This window comes from Falco punctatus (assembly GCF_963210335.1).
Source record: "Falco punctatus genome assembly, chromosome: 3".
Lineage (NCBI taxonomy): Eukaryota > Metazoa > Chordata > Aves > Falconiformes > Falconidae > Falco > Falco punctatus.
Window position 1 is genome coordinate 100270724 of NC_137582.1, and position 20407 is coordinate 100291130.

Below are 20407 nucleotides of genomic sequence, written 5' to 3' on the forward strand. Positions count from 1 at the left end.
TGCAGCAATATGTTATAGACAGAGCACAGGACAAGCAGTTTGGTATCTGCTTATCTTTTTCTCCACAAATATCATAGACTATGTATAAGGCACTAATTTTTCTCTGCTTAAAGCTTAGTAGTTATCAGATCAGATTGATAAAACACAAATCTCATGAGGATGTCAAAGGGCCAAATATATTGATATTTTCATGTGAGGGAGTCTAAGATTGAAGAAGCTATAGTAGAGCTGTGTTTATAACTATAAAGAGAGATTGAGGTACTGGGAGACTCTTGTAATGTTGTAGAACCAAAGAAAAATAGGGAAAAGGATTTGCGTGAGGGGAGCAGCAGATTTTTCTGAGCTAGGTATATTCCAGCATTCTGCTGCAAGGAGGGTGCAGCAACCCTCTCGATACCTTGAGAAGCAGCAACCCTTTCCCTTGGCTTTGAAACCCCTGCCTGCTTTCCCCACTGATGCTCCCCTACTTCTTTTTTTTTTTTTTTGAAAGACTTTGAAGAACCCTTCTTTCATTTACCTTCTTCTCTAAAGATCTGTGCCATCGCTTTAAAAAGTTGTATGTAAAATACGGTTACAAGATGAATACAGTTAATTTAGTTTAATGGCAGGCTGTGTAAGGGAAAAGCTAGCAGGAAGTTAAAACAATGATACATCCTTCAGCAGACATTTCAGTGTGATTAAGAGACAATACAGGAGCTATTAACTGTCAGGCTGCAATGAAGTTAAACAGCTTGTTTTGTTTTTACTGGAAAGCAGAAGGACTATAAAGAATGTAAAAGGCGTTGCTAAGAAGCTATTTCCTCATGTAAAAACCATACTGAAAGGTCTGAGGAGCTTGAACCTCCTCAACACTTTTCATAGGGAATAGGTAAGAGAGTTGTGTGGAGAGACCATTTATAGCTCTGAAACTCTTTTTCTTTGAAGTTGTGTCCTGTCCTTACCATTCAGACAGACAATACTGTGGGACTCACTCTTTGTTAGAACAGAGGGAAGAAACACAAGCACTGCCAGAGCCCCATGGGTGAGCCCTGCCGACATCCCAGGGCGCTGCACCCCGTGCCAGGCCTAAGCGAGAAGAACTTGGAAGTTCCCAGGAGAACTGGTGAAGATTCAGGTTTTGTCAGTTGAGGAGAGGCAATGAGGACACTATGGAGGGCTGGGGTGTTTGGGAAGCCCTCCAGGCATTGTTTTCGTTTTCATATATTTATAATGGTTTCAGGTTTTTGCCCTCAGGATAGATATGGTTTAGGGAACTCGTAGAAGCATGCAGCATCTTTCAGAAACCTCAGCCTACATTTCTTTAGAGTTTAATACCTTTGCTGGCATTGATTTTTCTTATTAAAAGCTATTCTGGGGTTTTTTATGTGTCTGCATGCACTGGCACTGGTTGCGCTGAAGGAACTTCCATTTCCAGTAATGCTGACTTTGTGTACAAATGTTATATTCTATTTTAGCCAGAGGTGTTAAAGCAAGATGTGGCTGAGTAGCTGCAGGTGCCTTTCAACACTAGTGTCTCCTCACTAATCTTTGGATTGGTGTCAGTACCAACTTGGCAGATGGCTAACCATGGGCCCTGACGGCTGTGTTCCTGGCAGTAGAAATGTCCAGTATCTGTTAGAGCATGAGACCGTGAGCAGAAAATTCAAGCTGCCCTTCCAGGGTTCCTCACTGACTTGCTTAACGTTCTTTTGCTGTGGATGTGAGGTGGTTTTAGCCTCCGTGAAACAAGTACATTAGTTTCTCGCAACGGTGGCCCAGTGTGCTGTTGGGAAACTCAGTGAGATTCATCAGTGAAAGAAATTTCTGAATGGCACTTTGAGTAGTAATGTTGGTGCCTAAGAATTTCTCGATAGAGTGACTACACCAAGTGTTGTTATAGTTCTCATTTTATCTAGATTGTTCCCCAAGCAAAGGAACTCGACTAAATCCATGAACGATTTCTTCACGTGCAGCAAATTATTGGAAATTTGATGACTGTGGAAAAGTCATCGTCATCCGTGGTGGAGGTGAAGGCCAACTTTCACAGTGCTCTGAGGTGCTGTACCAGTGCTTTATGTTCCCCCTCCCCCTGCCTTTGCTTTGAGCCCAGTGAAGAAATTGCCTGGGGAGTTGTTGAAACACCTGCCTTTGGAAATTCAAGCCTGGACTCCTCCATCTTAATGTCTTCAGTTACCGCAACCAGCAGTGGCCAAATGTACCCATAGCATCCATAGATGGCAACAGCCACAGATACCACGTGGGGTGACCGGCCCAGGGGCTCTTGCCTTGACTGCATGTCCATGAGGAGGTGTCTGTCACCCTCTTCTGTTCCTCAAAATTAGATCCCAGCCAAGGTATTTGTCCCACACAAATAAGAGCATCTTAACCTTAACCTCATACTCCCATCTACCTTCCCCATCCCTGCAAACTGTCACAGCCGCATCCCTTCACTAACAATTTTTTTGGGGGTACAAAAACAATTAAGCCCACGTTCGGTTTGTGTCAAACATACGTGCAGACACCTGGTAAAAGTCTGTAGCCATGATGCTGTTCTCTCTCCGTACTGCAACTACGTATGTGTAAGATGCCTGTGTGTGAGTATTGCAAAACATTTGAATTGTGGGGATGGTTAGCCACGGCTCCTGGCAGTATGCGAGGGAGGCAGGCTCAGGAGCCTCGGCTGAGTGCTTGCCCCTAAACCTGTGCTTCTTCCTCACTCACATCCTGCTCAGCTCCCGGAAGCGTTTTGGATCTGGGCAGCCGGTTATTGACTCAAATGTCTGCCTTCTACTCTTGGTGGAATCTCCAGGTGTCTCCAAGCTGTGGTAGTCTGACTGCTTGTGGCACGCAAGTGTGTTGGAAGTGCTACCTGGCTGGAGAAGAGATCAGTGCTCCCTTCCCAGCGGTGGTCCCTGCTGGTCCAGGAACTGTCACAGGGAAAAAATGTGTGGGTCCGTGCCTTTTAGTCTCTTACGGGCAGAGCCATCTCTTGTAAAGTCTTGCCTTGGCCATTTTTCAACTGGGAGAGGTTAGAAAACAATCTGGCAGCGGCTTCCACAAGTCTTTCATGTCCGACAGACTGGGCCAGGTGGACCGTTGCGCTCAGGGGTGCGTGTGTTTGGCCAGCCGGCTGCTCTTCGCTGCTTAATGACTTTTGCAGCACATTCTGGGCAGCTCCTGTTAATCTCATCCTTTCATCCTCCTGTGATCTCACTCCGTTTCCTGGAGAATGAAGTGTGAAGGTGCAGTTGGCCCCTTCTGTACTCCAAACCCTCAGGCTGCCAGTGCTAGGAAGGGGAGCTCATGGCAGAGCTGCAGCTTGTGCCTAATTCTGGGGTGGCTCCGTGGCTGGAGAAGTACCTATCCTTGCAGAGACAGGTCCTCCATCGGAGAAATCCTGCTGGCATTGATGTTTCAATGCAAATTCGAAATTATAAACTCTGGCCTGTATATCATCTGGTTACATACTGAACTTGTGCAGGAGGTTTTTTTTAGAAAAGAATGTGGAAAACTGAGCAAATATTCCTAAATGGGCAATTACTGTATTTCTTATATAAACAGGCTATAGAATGTACAGATGGCTGGTTTAGTGCCTACTGCTGTATTGGCATATGCAGATAGCTGCTGTATGTACATATGTGTAAAAGTAACTGAATATTAAAAATGAACAGTCATGTAGCACTCTGCATGTTTTCCCTCATTTTATAAAATCTGGCCTGCTTCTTTTAGGCAATTTATTACTATTCTTTTTGGAACGTCTGTACAATATTTACCGAATTCGTGAGTCAAAATATAAATTCAGTTTTCACAGACTGAAGCACACTTACCATTTCTGTGGTCTCCTTTGCATTTAATAGAAAATTCATGAATTGAATTATAAATTGTGAGAGAAAAGTGTTTCGCAAAATAAGTTCATAAAGATGTCTAATGCCAAATGGATACATCAGATGGAAAAGTCCTCAATTTGCTGGAATAATTACAAACTCTTTTAAATAAAATTTATTAATGGGATGTTTCAGATGTGGCTTAGGATACTATCAGAGAGCATTTAATAAGCTAAAGTCTATAAACACTCCATCTAGGGACTGGATTCATGATTTGGACCATCTTTAAAAGTTCTGCCGTTTATTCAATAGTCTATAATGAGCTTTATGAGCTGTAGGAGTTCATTATGCAAATACCTATTGAAGATTTGTATGGACCACAATTGAAAACATAGCTGGAGAAAATGTGATGGTTTTTACATGCCTAGTAGGCAGGTTCCAGAGTGAAGTATCTCAACCACTGCAAATTATTTTAGTACCAAAATAAGGTAACAACATTACATTTTCATTTGAATCCCTGTGTTGCCTTACTTTCCCTCTGTCACTTTATTTCCAAGCCTAACATTAGGGTCCTGCGTGGAATCAGGACAGAGAATGAGACCTGTTTTCAGTATTGCATGTCGGTTTTAGGGCATGTTCTTATGAGACCTTCTTTTGCCAGCATCTTCAATAGGGTCATATCTTCACATGAATGGCCAAAAGTTCACAAGAGATTTTTAAAAGAGTAACTTGTGGGGGCTGGAGTGTCAGTAAACTATCTCCTTGAATCCTTAGGAAGCTGAACTTGTGGCAAGGATTAACTCTGCAAATGCCAGATGTTAACTAGCACTTGCTTTTGGTCTTCCTTTTGTCCACAGTTGAAGCTTTTCCTTTGCCTGGAGTTTGATGTGATGACAAGAGGTGTAGGAAGGAGCACTGTGCCCTGCCACTGGGTTTTTCTGGAAGCCGGGTGTACAGAGCCTCCCTGGCACTGGCTGTTCCCAAGGCTTTCCCTGCCTTGCATCTGCCATCAGCGGGGGAGGCATTTTCCATCACATGTAAGGTGCAAATAAAGGCGGTAAGAGTCTCTTCAGGACACTAATATAAAAAATCTTCACCCCACAGAGTTACCATTCTAGTGTTAAGTTGCAAATGAAGTGGAAAATCTTCTGTCATAGCAAGACATAATAGTGAAGCAATTGGACTAGGGGCTCTGTGCCCTGGGTTTTGTGTCTTGCAAGAAATCGTTATTTGTATGAACTGGAGAATATTTTCTTCTCTTTCACAGCAGTGGCATGAATTTTATTTTATAGACGTTACAGTTATTGTATTAAGCTTGTTCACGCCCTCTCCTAAAACCACTAGCAGTAATATTACAGGTGATGTTTTGTGTTTTTTATCAGTAGATCCCACAACAATATAAGAAGAAATTACTGTTGTGCTGGAAACTAATAGTGTATTTTGTATCTCCTTCCCTAATGTTGCCAGATTGTATTAATCATAAATGTCAATGAAGTCTCCAGATGACTTCCTGACTTTCGACAAAAGGCCTTCATCTCAGCCTCTTAAATTTCAAGGTCGAGGGGAATGTAACATTCAGAATAATTATTAGCATTATTTTACCTTGACATTTCAGCCCTGCTTACAGTTTAGCATTCCAACCAGGCGGTGAAGACGAATGTCATCTTTTGATTCACTGGAGGGAATTGCCCCAGTTAAGCCTGACTTTAAGGATATCTAAAGCCCCATATTGACGTGCTGTCCTCTTTTTTAGCAAGAAATACTTCACGAAGGAGGGAAACTTTCATTAAAAGCATTCAAGATTTACTGTGACAGGAACAAGCAACTTTTGAGTTGCAGTTTCCCCCTAGGCTGGGATAATAATCGGTGCTTCCTGTTTTCAGAGGAGTCAGTGGTTGCACTACTCTAAAGATTTTTTCACCTTTTGTTTCGCTCAAAGGTCAGAGTTATAATTTTGCCTCATCATGAACTGTTAGTGGTACCTTGTCAAAACCTTGTTACGTGTCCAGGATCTTGCACCCATCCTTTGTACATACCTGTATTTACTTTTTTTTTTTTAACATCATATCAGGTAATAGGGACAGAAGACATCATTTGTGGAGTTTTATCCCAGCAATGAAAAATGTTTTCACTGAAGAACAGAGGAAAAGGAGACCCAAGCACTGCACCACACACAATCCCGCAGCTATTTGACTTTGACTGGGTGCAGAGCTAGCAGTCTGGTTCAGTCAAACAATTTTACTTAACTCACTTCCTGCAAACTTTTGATGACCCTTGAGATTCTGGAAGTTTGTTTTGATAATGAGGTAAATAACTGTATAAACATCACGCACTGTAAACTGGTCGGATAGCAGGTGCGTACAGACGAATGACAGACACCAGTTGGTCTCAGGCAGTGGGCTTTTTCTGGTGCAGTACGGAGAATAAACTGAGTTCCTATGGCAAGCACCATTTATTTCAATGGTGCTGTTCCTGTTTGATCCCTGGCAAAGCTTTGCCATAGAGGAAAAAACGTAGCCACGGTTACAAGGATGTACAAAACCGCATACATTTAGCTCCCTGTTCTTAGTTGCTTATACTGCTACACCATGCCTTTCTGTGAAACCTTGAACTAAAAATTGTTTTGGGTTTTTTGGGCTGTAAGTCATGGCTACTCTCCAGCTGATAGCAAATTGCCGTTTGCATCTGTTACAGTTGTGTGCCTGGTGTGTGATTTTATACAACTGCTGCAGCTTGTACTGTGTCAATGGAAGTGAAATGTATTGACTTCTAGTTAAATTTTACTTTGGGACTTTGCCTAACTGGAAAGTAAATTGATGGATGCTGAGATGCTGACACTCCTCTTCTTCTAATTTGTAGCTCCATGCAAACTCATACTTGAAATGCTTTTGTCCCCAGCATAAACATGCTCCTTCTCTTACTATTTCTTTATTTTTAAGTAGAAATCTTGCATAAATGTCACATGAACATATAGTTCACTGCATAGATGTGTAACAATCCACAATGGGTTTTCGCCTGCAATTTTCAAGCAAACTTGGCATTGCTTTCCACATAAATGCTGTAAATTTTGACAGAGCTTATAGTCAAAAGTCTAATTATACACAAATGTTGGAGCAAGTTTCTAGGAGAGGCTGGTTAAGCAATGCACCTCAGTAATTTATTGCAAAGTCCACAGGAGTCTCAAGTCCCTTTCCAATTTCCACTTCCTTCCTTGCTTCCTCCTATTAGATATTTACTGAGGATAGCCAACCGATCTGTACTGAGTTTATGGCCAACAGTTCCTGACCCATTTTTAGTTAGCTTTCATTGACTTAAGCAGCACCGTGATTAATTGTGCTGATAAGAGAAGTGGAAGCTTCTTCCCTCCTGCCTGTCAAGCTTAACAAAAGCAGGGAATCTGAAGAACATGGCAGAAGGAGAGAATTGGTACTGAACCCTGTGGAAATGATCCTGTGCTGTCTTAACTATGGATCTGGCCCATTTTGTGAGAGATTTAAATTTATTCACTTATTACTTCACTACATAGGTGCTGCAGTAAAGCCCATGCATTGCATACGTATGTACATGTAAGGATAGGCAAGAAGCTGTTGCTGGTCTTTTACACTGTACTTTTTTGCTGAGTACTATCTGGTGTTGAAAGAGGGTGTAAAAAGCATTCCATTGAACATCTATATTTTTCTTCTTTTTTTTTCCCCCTTTCCCTACATTTAAGTGTACTTTTTAATTTTGTAACAATGTTTTGCCAGCTACCCAAATGTCTCATTAGCACTAATCTACCAGCTGGGACCATGGAGAGCAGGAAAGGGAGATTCAGAAGAGCTAGCTGTAACCCAGCAAAGCAAGGTTTCCTAGATCCCCTGTCGTCCAGCTGCTTTGTGTAACCTTTTGGGGCGGGCTGTCTCGTGGAGTTTCCTCTGTGTTCCTTCAGGATTACCCAATCCCATAAAATCAAGCTTTCTCATACTAGTATTTTTCTTCAATGTCTCCAGAAAGCGTGCTTCTGAGATCAGCGGTTTTGAGGGCTGAGAACACAAATCTATCACTTTCCAGCGTGCCCTTTTCTATTTGCACAAGCAGCGCATGTTCTTTCCTAGAAATGCACTGCAGCCCACAAATTCACCTTTTCAGGAGACAGCGCTCTGGTGCCATTTCTAATTTAATTAGTTCTTTGCACAGTCCCACTTCTAAGCCCTTGGAACCTAAAGCTTGGGAGATAATTATTTCCATCCCTGAAGAGGGGTCTTTCAAAATCCCTTTGCATCTTGTGGGTTAAGTGTTTAATGTTTCAGCTGGAGATTGATAAGCATGAGAACAGAAGCTGAATGGAATGCATTGTGTGCGGTGCCCATCCATTTTAAATAATTCTCCTTTTGGCTCTAAACTTCTTTTTTTACATATAAAAAAAAATATCTTTGGAGTTTCCAGTGAAGAGGAACTAGAGATTATTTTTCCCCCTCTCAACTGGAATAAATACAGAAGGAGTGTCTGGCTGATAATGGATCTGCAGCACCACAACTCCAAGGCCCTTATTGTCTGTGTTTTTCATTAAGTGATGTATGACTTCACAGTAATATAGAAATGCTAACAAAGGAGCGCTGTTAAGTGTGGAGGAGCAAATAGATTCAGTTCTATTTTTGGAGTCAAATAAATTTTCTTGAAATGTAAAAAAAAAAAAAATTAAAAAAAATGACTCCATGCTGACAAGAAGTCCTAAAAAAATCAGTCTGTTGAGGTAATTTATGTGTGTGTACACACACAGACAGGTATTCTGGTCTGGCTTTTTAGTTTGAAACTGTTGTAAAAGTGATTGAAAACAAAGGGAGTTGTTTGGGAGCACTGCTTCAGTGAATCAAAACTATTAGGGATTTTACTGTTGTGAAAACAGGGTTTATTTAATAGGCCCCTCCAAAGTGATTTTTTTTTACTCTGCCTCCAAGCCAGAGTGGACACTGGCATGTGAGATGATTGCAGGCTGTGAATTTTCAAAGAGGTTTAAAGTAACGAGACCACCCCAGTTGCTCTGCTAATGCTGCTGCTGCTGCTGCCCTTAGAAAGAATTCTGTAAGTGTTTGGATTGCAGAGGCAGCAGAGTAATTGAGGAGACTTGTTCAGGAAGCAACTTATGAATGTTTCCTTACCCAAGAGCTCTTTGGTCAAGAACATGAAAGCAAAAGTAGCTGAAAGAAACCTAGTAAAAACCTTAATATAACGGCACTGATTTTCTGATTTGTGTTTTTCTGTTGGGTTTGTTTTGTTGGGTTTTTTTTCTCTTCTTCTGTTTTAATATATCCTCTGTGTTTTTTCTAACAAATTACAGTATTCCACCCGTTGCCTAAGAAGTTTAAAAAAAGACAATTGAGCAATTAAACAGGTTTCCAGCAGCTTTAGTTACAAAGCCATTGGGCTGCATGGAGAATATGTTGGCAACAAACAACTGATACAATTTAATGAGGTGTAACTGAGTAATTTGGGGCATCCAGCAGGTTTTTGCTATAAGGGGCTACATCAGAAGGCCTCTTTAGTAAGTACCCTGCAACTGGCTTTTGGAAGTGTCCTCACAGCGCAGTTATGAGATGCATTGTACTTATGCTGAACCATGGGCCCTGAGCTCCTGCTTTTCACCCGTTTAATTAATTAGAGAAAAACAGAGCCAGAGGATAAGTGACTCTAAGGTCTCATGCTTTCTTTTCACATTGTATTGCTTATAAAGGACTTGAACAGGGAGAAGGTGACCTTGTTTGTAATTGTAACATTCCTTATTTTTTAATTAATATGAGCAAAAATCCTTTGTCCTTTACTTAGAGTTAGGGGTAGGGAGTTGCTTCAGATTTGGATCCTTCTGTAAGGAAGATTGTGTCCGTCATCCATTGCAGAAATGGTCATCAAGTGTCCTGAGCTCGCGTCTCGTTACGGTAATGATGCTATTCCAGAGAATGGGATGGATGATGCTATTCCAGAGAATGATGCTATTCCAGAGAATCCCACCTGTGATGGGATTATTAAAAAGGTGGTAATGGCCACTGAACTGAAAACTGCGAAAAAGAACATTTTTACCTTTTATTTTTCAAAAGCTATATTGAAGTGCATCAATGCCTATAATAGCAGATTCTCTCTCATGAACTGCCGTGAGGTCCATTTTTTCAGATGTCAGTGGTATGGTGGATCCATAATGCCTTGGCTCCGAACAAGCCTCCCCTGCTATTGGAGGGCCAGATGTTTGGAAGACACCTTTCTAGAAAGCCAGCTCACTCCATCAGACCTGCTCAAGTCTTCACCAGAGAGAGACCTCCCCTGGAAAAATGCCATTGTAGGAGAAGTGATATGTTAATTGGCTTAGGTTAAGAATACTCTATGTAAAAATCAATTACTTGTACTAATATGGAAAAACATGTGGAAGAGATTTTAGGTGTTTTGGGTTTGGGTTTTTTTTTCTCTAATAGCTTTGGACAGTCTTGCCCAAGTTGGCAAGATGACAGCGAGCCGTGGCGATGCTGCAAGCACAGTGCTGCAGCGTACACGACAGGCAGGTACTTCGGAGAGGTGTCCGAGGTGCCCACTGCCCCCGGGAGGACTGCTGGGCATCCAGACCCATATCCACTACCCCTCCAGGGGAGCTGCTGGGCTCGGCTGCTTTCTCCCCCCGCTGGGGAGATGCGAGGCAGCAACAAGGGGATTTCTGCCTTAGGGAAGTGGGAAATAAGAATTTAAATGCCTGGTGCCTATTACTGGCGGGTGTGTGTGTGAGGATGGGGAAGGACTGCACTGGAAGCTTCCTGTGTCCCACATTTTTAACCCCTTCCAGAGGATTCCTGTGACTGGAAAAGGTGCTGCTTCTTCCTTGACATTTTGAAGTGGGTAGGAGAGAAGAGGGAATAGGCCTCTTACAGCTGAAATCGCTACAGCTGGCAAAGGTGGCACTTGTGAAATACCAGAAGCTGTTGAAACACATCATGCTGACCAGCAGGTAGCCGATGGGAGGAGGGCTCTCACCAGAATGCTAGATTTTAGTCCTGGTCATACAGCATCAGTTTGATCAGTTTGCTACAAAAATGTGTTCTGCTTCCAAAATGTGCCCACTGGTTTGAATCAGTGCGGTGCCATGACTTCATCAGTTCACTAATACTTAAGGTGTTTTGTTTCTGAAATTCACACTGTTGGCTTTTGACAATTTTTAATTGTTTTTTTACTGCTGTGTTTCAACCTGATCACCTTCCAAGCCCAGACTTTTTTTTTTTTTTTTTTTTTGTATTTGTAAATGATTCTTCCTACAACTTTATGGAAAAGCTCCATAGGTAGTTTTCCATCATATTCATGAAGATCGCCAGAAGGGATCTGTTTCCTTAACTTAACCTGAATGACTGAACCTTAAAAGAAATCTGTTAATCAGCACCCAGTTGCTTCAATATTTATGCTGAAATAATGCCTTGTGAACAGAACTTTTAGGTAAGTGTGATTTATAATCCACCCGCTTAAGGTGTCGGAGGATGAAGGTAGATCTGATCTTTCTGACTGTACTCAAAACACCACTGAGTATAAACCAAGGCTGAGTGAGGGCTGAGGTGGCTACGTCTGTTTATCTGTGAGCGCTCATTTTTAAAAAGCATCATATTTCAATCAGATAGTAAAACAATAAAGATCTACATCTGCTTGCATACATAGGCCCTTACGGCAACTGTGCTAGAAAGTTCCTTCGAGGTTAGCCTGGTGGTGTCTGGTGGCATGTTTGATTTTGAGAGGGTTTTTCTCAGGTGTAGATGCTCAAGTTGCGTAGCTATAAATGCAGTTACAGGCACTGCAGTCAGGCAGTTGAAATTATACACCCAGAGTAGGTAGAGAATATGTTTTGCATGGGCAGCTACTTGAAATGTTTTGCAAGTTCTTCTTAGGCACCTATGGGGGGAAAAAAAAAAAAAAAAAAAGCTAACAGAAAAACAAAAGTCTGGCATTGCTTACTTTAAGAGCTGAAAGCCCGGGGTTGGAGCCAAAGGTCTAAAATAGAAACGGGCAACATAACACTCTTTTCTAGTGATGAATATAAAGCCTCTGTTAGAGTTCCTAACTCAGATCAGTCCTAAATATAATTACAGGTGAGCTAGGAAATGGTGGAGAGAAACTTGTGAGAGAAAGAGCAAATGAGCTGCATTTTTCTTAGTAAGCTCTATCAGAGAACTGACTCACTGACTAGAACTGGTTAAACCAGGATGCTCGAGCCTTCAGGAGTTAGATGCCTTTACAGGCATCTGTTTAAGGAAAACCCACACCTTTCATTTAAAAAAAAAAAAAATGCCATTCTACGTTAATGGGCCAAGTTGTCTTATCCAGAAAACTTTGATCAAAAACTTTGGTGGTTCTTCAAAGCTGATCCTAACCACTGTGGGTGGAAAGGCAAAGTGAAAAGTATGTGAAGGTTTTTCATACCTCCTGCTTTCCTTTGGGTTGGAAATGCCAGAAGAGGGGCTTTCTCATTTCCCGTGTGGTTGTTTCCCCGGTTTCTCATCATATTTTGAGTCCTTGGTGGAAAGGGGATTGTGGTTCATGATTGTGAAACCTCTTTGTTGTTCCGAGAGCAATGTTACATGAGCAAAAGGGTGATCTGTGCTAAGAAATAGGTGATATTATTCCTTCTGTGTTTTTCCACCACTTGCATAAACTTGGGCTTAGCAGTGAGAAGTACTGAGGCTGTAGTCTTTAGTACAAGTACCCTCATCTCATCTATACTTAATGGAAGTTAATGATGCTCAGCATCTCATAAGACTTGCCTTCATACCCTGGTTTAAAAGAGGGGTTACAGGAGTGCTTTTTTTCTCCTAAATGCCATCTTTTCCATCTCCCTGCCTCAAACACAAACTAATTTGGGAAGACTCCTGAGTGGTAATAAAGAGGCAAAACTGTACCCGGTCGAGCCCCACTCTGTAAAGGCAAGCAAAGCACTGTTGGCATGTGGAGTCAGTCAATTCAAGGGGGAGTTTAAGTGCTCTCCACTCATCCGAAACTGTCTCAGGAAGTTTTATGAAACTCCACAAAGGCAGCTGTAAGATTGTAGTGGGTGGGAAGACCCAAGAAACTGGGTGGAGTGGTGAGAAAATTTTAAGAATAGCTGGCAATTAATCTTAGCTCCTGGGACTTAGGGACTTTCCAATGCTGGCAGGTCTCAGTATGTGTGTTGTTATTCAGGCTACATGCCAAGAATATTTAATGCTGACTGCCGAGTGTGTTGGAGAAAAGTCATTGTGCAGGCACTGTCACTCAGAGGAAATACGCCACACCATAATCATTGGTTCAACAGTCATTTTGCAGACAATGAATGCTGACATTTGGATAGCAAATGGAACAAATAGCAGAAAGAAAGGTGGGTGGGTGGGGAAACCTTTGTCTTTTTGGTAGTTAAGACCGTTAAATCTGTTAGCATACATTGTCTGTACATGGGTCCTGAGATGCTGTTGCATTTGTGATAATGACAGTGGTGTGAGAGGGTGTTAGGGCACACGGCGAAAAATGGATTGTTGCAATAACACTGGCCCTTTGTGGTGAAAAAACAGTCTGTTCTGAAAAAACGTGCAATATAAAGTAGCAAACCCAGATAAAAATTAATAAGAGGTGGCAGAAAAGTGGGAAACTTAGTTTGGGTGTGATATGAAGATGCGAGTTGCCCTGTAGATTTCAGCTGAGCCTGGACTTCAGACCTTGTTTTGTGTAACGTGCTACCTGTTAGTTGTGGCAGGCTGGGATGCGCCCTTCCCACTGCCAGACATCAGGGAGTGTTTATGGAATAAGTGTATTCAGAGAGCTGGGCTGGGTGGGGAGCTAACTGAGCGGACAAAGAGATGGGGTCTCTTCCTGAACTGAGCCATGCAAAGGCACACAGCTGTGGGAAGTGTGTGGACATAGCTGTGCTGTGTCACACTTTAGGTGACACCATGCCAGTTACCCCCTGCTTGTTGCCCCACATATGGCCCGGCAGCACCCGGGGCCACCCACGCTGTACATGACACCAAGCAGCGATGCTGGCAGCCCCTGGTACCATGCCTGCACCACGCGCACACTGCACCGGCCACATCCCTCCTGTCACCCCTTGGCCCTGACAAGGCTTCCAGGTGAAGGGGAGGAGGAGGAGGCAGAAAGGCAAACACACAGCAGAGAGCAGCAGCCTCTCCGTGGTCGCTGCAGGGCCAGCCACCCGCCTTATCTTTGAGGCTTGACTTGATAACCCCGGCGCCAGCACCAGTCTTTTGCAGATTATCAGCTAGTCCCTGCCTTAGAGGTGCAGGACAGGATCACTGCCACACTTTGTCACGGTCCTTGAGGGAATACACACAGTGCTCCAGGGCACTTTGAGAACAGCCTCAATTATTAATAACCATTATGATTTCTTTCTGTTAGACTCTAAAGTCTTGCTGATTGTCATGGATTATTTATACACCCTAGTGCTGATTGCACCAGTTGTGTATCCTCAGCCCCCCAGCGTCTACCTTTCTGGCTGGCATCTTTTTTCCCATGCAATACCCCCTGCTACACCACAGGTGTAGCGGTCATCTGGAGATGTATTCCCTGTTTCCCCCATTGTGGATGCAGCCATAGTCTAGTGACTTCAGAAAGTTCAACCACATCTTTAGTTTATTCAAGATGTGTTTGTGGTACAGGGCAGGTGAATGAGGTAAAGGATGTGCCAAGTTCAACTTTGGTAGCTCAAGGTTGTGGCCCATGGTGGTGGTAGTGGTATTAATGGTGGTTTGCACCCCATCCTTTCTGATGTTCAAGACATCCTTCTCATCCAATTGATGATGAGGTTCCCCCCTCACCCTGAGCCGTGCTTTTCAATGATAGCTTGATGTACGTCCATCAGCATCATGGCTCCTTCCCAAAGACAACATGAGACATCTTGTTCTGAAGGCAGGATCACCTCCAGCTTGGAGAATTACCATTCCTGCTCTTGTGAAAACTATCTTTTTTTATCCAATATTGGAATCCAGCCTGTATGTATTCTTTTGACAGCTTTTCCCTCCCAAAGAGATCCTATTTCTTCCTGAAAGATACCACCAACCATCTGGGAGTCTTTCAGAGAGCTACACAGATGTGGCCATTGCAAGTTGCCTATCTGACACTGCAGCCTTGATAAGACAGGCTTCTTGCCCCCTTTTCCAGCACCACACAAAGCTAACTCACAGCAGGCTCCATGGGATGCAGTCTCAAATGCGAGTTGTCTGGAATGCCAGTTATGTGGAGCTTTCATGGAGGTCCCACAGGGACTCAGGACGCTCCTGAGGTTTAATGTGTTGATGGAGCAGTGGTGGCTTGTTCATGTTTTTGGCACTGTGGGCAGATGGCGTCGTGTCCCCTGGATGCCACCAGATCACTCTGCAGAAGCAGCTGAAGATACCAATCCTAGCAAGAAGAATGACACGGGAGAAACTTAAGTTAAAGAAAGGGAGCAAGTGACAGATTAAAAAGAGATTGGAGCAAATGGTCAATGTGCAAAGCCTCCAAATGGAGATCTAGATACTGAAGAGAGCAGATAAGTGAATAAGCAAAAAGAGCAGCGTCACAAGTACTGAGTGGTAAGTATCTGTCTAAATAGGTCTTGTCCTTTGGTTATTTAAAAAAAAAAAAAAAAGGGAAGAAAGGTCTACCTTCCTTTTTTTAATTGTCTTTGCCTCAATATGAAGAATAAATGTATTCCCTGCTTTAAAACGTAGTGTTACTTTGCAGGGGAAAACAAGGATAAAACCCCTCCTGTGCTAGCACCACCGAGCTCTGATTAGCCAACTTGGCAGGGCTGGGCTGGCTGGAAAGCTCCTGGGCCAGAGACCTTGATGGGGGGAAAAGGAGTAAGTCTGCAAAGGGTCCAGGGTGTGCTTTAGGGATAATGTTGACCCAGTCTAAAGGCTTGGTGCCTTCAGAGAGGCTATCACCTTGCTACCTTCCTTTGCCTCTGCAGCGAGCCAGTGCACTGACTTACACTGGCGGGTAAGGACTCGATGTTGGAAGGTCTGCGTCTCTTCAGAAGTTTGCTCAGCCCCAGGAGTGGGAGTATTATCCCAGGGAAGTGGGACCTCTGCTTTAGGTGGTTGTCTGTTGCTGGATGAGCTAAACTTGCCACAGAGAACCGAACTGCCTCTTTGGTATCACTAAAACTCTCCAAGCAGGTTCCCGTAGGAACAGTGGAGGTGTAGGCAACCCCAGGTACCCAATACTCTCAGGTTTAGGTTTTCTCCCAGAGGATTGGAGGCTTGTCTTCACAGCCAAGGCCTGAAGTGGCTCACGTAGCTAGGGGCTCCACAGGAAGGCTGAACACCAGGACTGAAATGTGGTAATAGAAGCATTTTTAATGTTAAAAGTCTTTTGGTGGGTTTCACTGTGTTCACATGTGGCTGATTTGTAGCACTGTTTTTTGATTGTGAGATAGAGAAAGCTCCAAAACAGCCATAAAAGCAGATAAAATAACTTATAAAGAATGTGTGTGTGTGTATATTATGTTAAAAAATAACGTAAGGGCTTCATGGCATATAAAATGTTAACTGAATGCTTGTATAAAACTGGCATCTGGTGTCATCAGCGAGACAAGATTATAGACGGTGATGAAGCAGTGATGTTGCTAATGTTACTGACATGTAAGGAGAAGCAGCAGGAATTCTTCCCTTTTGTGTCATCAAAATCTAAGCACATGGTTAAAGCCAGAGGAGAGTGTGTGTGACAGGGAAGCGCACAAGAGAACAGTGATTTTCTGTAATATTTCCTATGTTTTTTCCCTTTTATTTTCCTACAGTGATGTTGGTTTGTTTAGCCTTGAGGCTGAAATGGGCTGTAATTTCCATGGACAGCAAATTTTGCGTGTGGTACAAGCAGTAATGCTTTCCCAGAAATATGCTTGCCAGGTTTGTGAATGCAAGAATTCAGAGGTGCTAATTTCTGGGACACATAGTGATAGCGCAAGTGGAATCGGTATTCAAAACTCGGCTAGAGATGGCATCAGCTTGCAGCCCTTATGAGAAAACCCTAGGATTTAGTGTTAATGTGCAGGCAGCCTGATGCTATCAGAAGAGATTCCTCAAGCGCACACAGAAGGAGGACCCAACCTGAGCTTTGGGTGTCTTTTAAACAAATGTTTCTGAGCCATAATGCATGACCCTCCCCCCACCCCCCCAAGAATGTCTTCTGCTTTTAGTGCCTTGCTGCCTAGCAGGAAAGGAGGAGGGAGCAGTGCTGCTGAGACAGGAGGTTAAGGAGTAACCTGGTTGGGGAAGAAGCCAAACTAAGCAAAGGTTTAGCTCTATAGCTGCAAATAGTATAACTTACCATTTTCCTCTGCCAGTGGCTGACACACCACATTTTTTGTTCTTTAAAACCACGCCGAACCATTCCCAAAAAAGGAAGCATAACCTCTGTTTTCTACACTTCTGTCCTTCCCCTCATCTGGGGAAAACCCTCTCCTTGCTGCATTTCTCATGACACATTTGACTGGAGGGTTTCTTCAATACGTTCCTGCCGGGGGCTGTTTGTTTTATCTTGCGTTTTGCAGTAGATAACAGACCTGTACGCTGCATAGATTAGAGCTGGCAAATTTTGCCACTGATTTCTTTAGGTACAGATAAAATACTTTAGTCTCCCCCCTCAGTCTCTCCTGAAAGCAAAATTTTAAAATGCCTGTTAATGGGAGTGCTGAGTGATCTCTGTGTTTCCTTTGGTTCTCAGCTGGCCATGTGCACACACTAATGAGACACACTAATATTACAAGTGGAATTTGGAGCAGAGCAGAGGCTGGCCTAATAAATCCGCTGTGAGTTCAGGCTCTGCAGTGATGCTGCTGCAGCCGGGGGCGGCAGGGCAGGAGCTGGGCCTGTGGCCAGAGACAGGGAAGGAAATCAGCCGTGGGCAGGCGGAGAGGCAGGATCTGGGCTGCTGAGGGCTGGAGGGAAAGAGCAGCTTCTGGAGGAGTGTGGAAGGCAGGACGGTGTGCAGGAAACAGGCTGGGGAAATTTTGTTTCAGGAGGTGGCTGGGCTGCGATAAGAGGATGAGTGATTTTGGAGTGAAAGGCTCTTTATGCCTAAGAGTAGATAACAGCGAATATATAAATATATATATATATAAAAAATATATTAAAAAATAAAAAGGTTGCCTTCATTTGGAAGCCTGTTCTGGGAAGACAAAACAATCCATTTTTCTTCTTCTTCTAGTCCAGTCAAGATTTCAGGCTGACCAAGCTCTGACTTCAAAGCTGGCCCTTCGCTGAACTGACCCTGGGAGGTCCCCCCAGCCCAGAGTGTTTGGTAATTCCATGGGTTTGAGCGCTGATGGTGAAATCTCTGCCCTGTTTACCCCTGATGTCAGCAAAGTTGGAATCCTACCCTGAAAGCGTGCTGACTGTAGTAAGTCATGGCCAACAGAGGAAGAGCAGTTTAGATGGGAGATGCTCTGTATGTTCCAGGTCTGCATGTGATGGATGTCAGCTACAGTAGCTTGTTTGCCCTGTTAGAGCTGTTGGCCCCTGTGAAATAGATGAATGATGTATATACCTGCTTCCCACTGAGCAAAAGTCCTTACCAACTAGAACTTGCTTGGTAACCCACCAGCAGAGCCAAGGATTTGAGTTGTCACAGTGACATGGTGGCCTCATCACTTGCTTGTATTTCCTCCTCCTACGTGCAAGCGTAAAGAATGCTTTAAAGAGCTGGATTATCGCTGTAATGGATGTCACTTGCCGCCAGGCCAGGCAGGCGAGCAGGCTGGAGCTAGCAATGTCTGTTCAGTGCATGAAGAGGGAGGCTTGGATTCAAGAACTGTAAGTCTAGTGCTGTCACAAGCATTGAATCCGTACAAGTGTGAGAGAAAATAGGCTGCTGGAAGAGATCAGTCAGTCTCCAGAAGGGCCACTGGCTTGGACTGGGATTCCCCGTCAAAGGCAGTACTTATAAATCTCTAGATGTGAAAAGCTATGGAACAGCTCTAAACCTATGATGAATTAAAGACTTAGTGGATGCCAGAGTCTCTGAAAAGTTACTTGCAAATGCTAAATTTCACTATGCCTCTCTCCCTAAGCACTTGGGGTTTTTTTATTGTGACTTCTGTAGGATGATCCTAAGTTGTAGATAGCCAGAATAGTTTGTTTCCCTGAAGTTATCTAACTCCAATTATTTCTCCTCAATCACATTCAGAAGAGACTCTAGAGGGAGGACTAACAAAACTCTGGAAAACAGATCTGAACAGCTGTGCCTCATCACTTTGTGAGCGATTAGGAAAGGATGAAACCTCAGGCTTTTGGCTGAAGTTGGCCAAAGTAAATACAAAGTGGAATCTTTAGGGGTTATGATGAAACTAAAAGTAGCAAACAAGTACAGCCATCAAATATATTCAAATCACAGGTTGCACGGGATATTTTCCTTTCCTAAGCTTGATCGGGTTAAGCCAGACCATCATCTTTCTTTGGCAAATAAGGTCCTTTATTTCATCAGTAGCCCTGCCATCAGTGGGATTATTTATATTTAAAAGTATTCTTTAATGTGAGTGAAAGTATTACAATCTAGTCCTATGTTTGGATGTTATATCCCTGTTTATTTTTCTTGTCCATTTAGACTCAGAACTCCCTGGAAAAGAACGACCTCTTCATATGTACAAAGTACAATAGGTTGTGATTCCCTCACAATCATATGTCACTTATACTAAAGAGCTTAAATGTCAAAAGGAAACATTTTGACCTTTATAAGAATATACATTTTTATATAATTTCCTCTGAATTTAGACAAAATGGATACATTCCCATGAAATGTCTTAATTGTGCCCAAATTAGTATTTCCCATTTGGCCAGCTTTCCTCTAAAAAGGTTTGGTGAACACAAAGTCACTGGGCATGAGCAGAACTGTGGGTCTGATGTTTCTTACTGGCCTTTCTGTCTTAAATTAAAGGTTATTGCATGTTATGTCTATTGGAGTTTCTACATACTATTCGCTTTAAGGAAGAGTGAGTTTGAGTAATATAGGAAAAGGTGGCATGTGTGTGAAATCCCTGTTAAAGGGCAAGAAAGTAAAGGGCACAGGCCTGTGACAAGCTCATTTTGAGAAGGAGTGGGAGACACTCGGGGGGAAAGGTGGAAAATACCTCTTTGGAATATTTTCCAACTCTAAATATGGAAAGTAACTCTTCATCTGAGATTGCAGTGAGCTTGCCCAAGGTTTTGAGGAACGTCTGTACTCCAAATTACTTCCAGTGCTGAAGCTCAAGCAGTTGGAGTAGCCTCCTGTGAGGTTCTTGGCTGGACAGATGTACCTGGAGCTCCAAGTTGCCACAGCCCCCAGCTAGCTTGGCCACCACTGTGCTCAGCTGCGGCTCACAAGCACTGCTGTGGACCGGCTAGAGGAAGCACAGGCCACCTCAGGTAGGTCCCTTCTGTAATTAGCCTTTAAGAAGGCAGCAAGGGCAGCACCAGTCAGCCATTGGTTGAGTGCTGCTAGGGCTGGAGCACCATTACCTTTCTCCAGTGAGTCTTCACTTGGACCAGCCTTTCTGCAGCATTGACACGCTGTGAGCGTAAGCACTGCTTTGGCAAAAGCATATGTCTCTGCTGCGGCTAGCGAGACAACCTAGATGTTACTCACTTTTGGGAATGTATGCA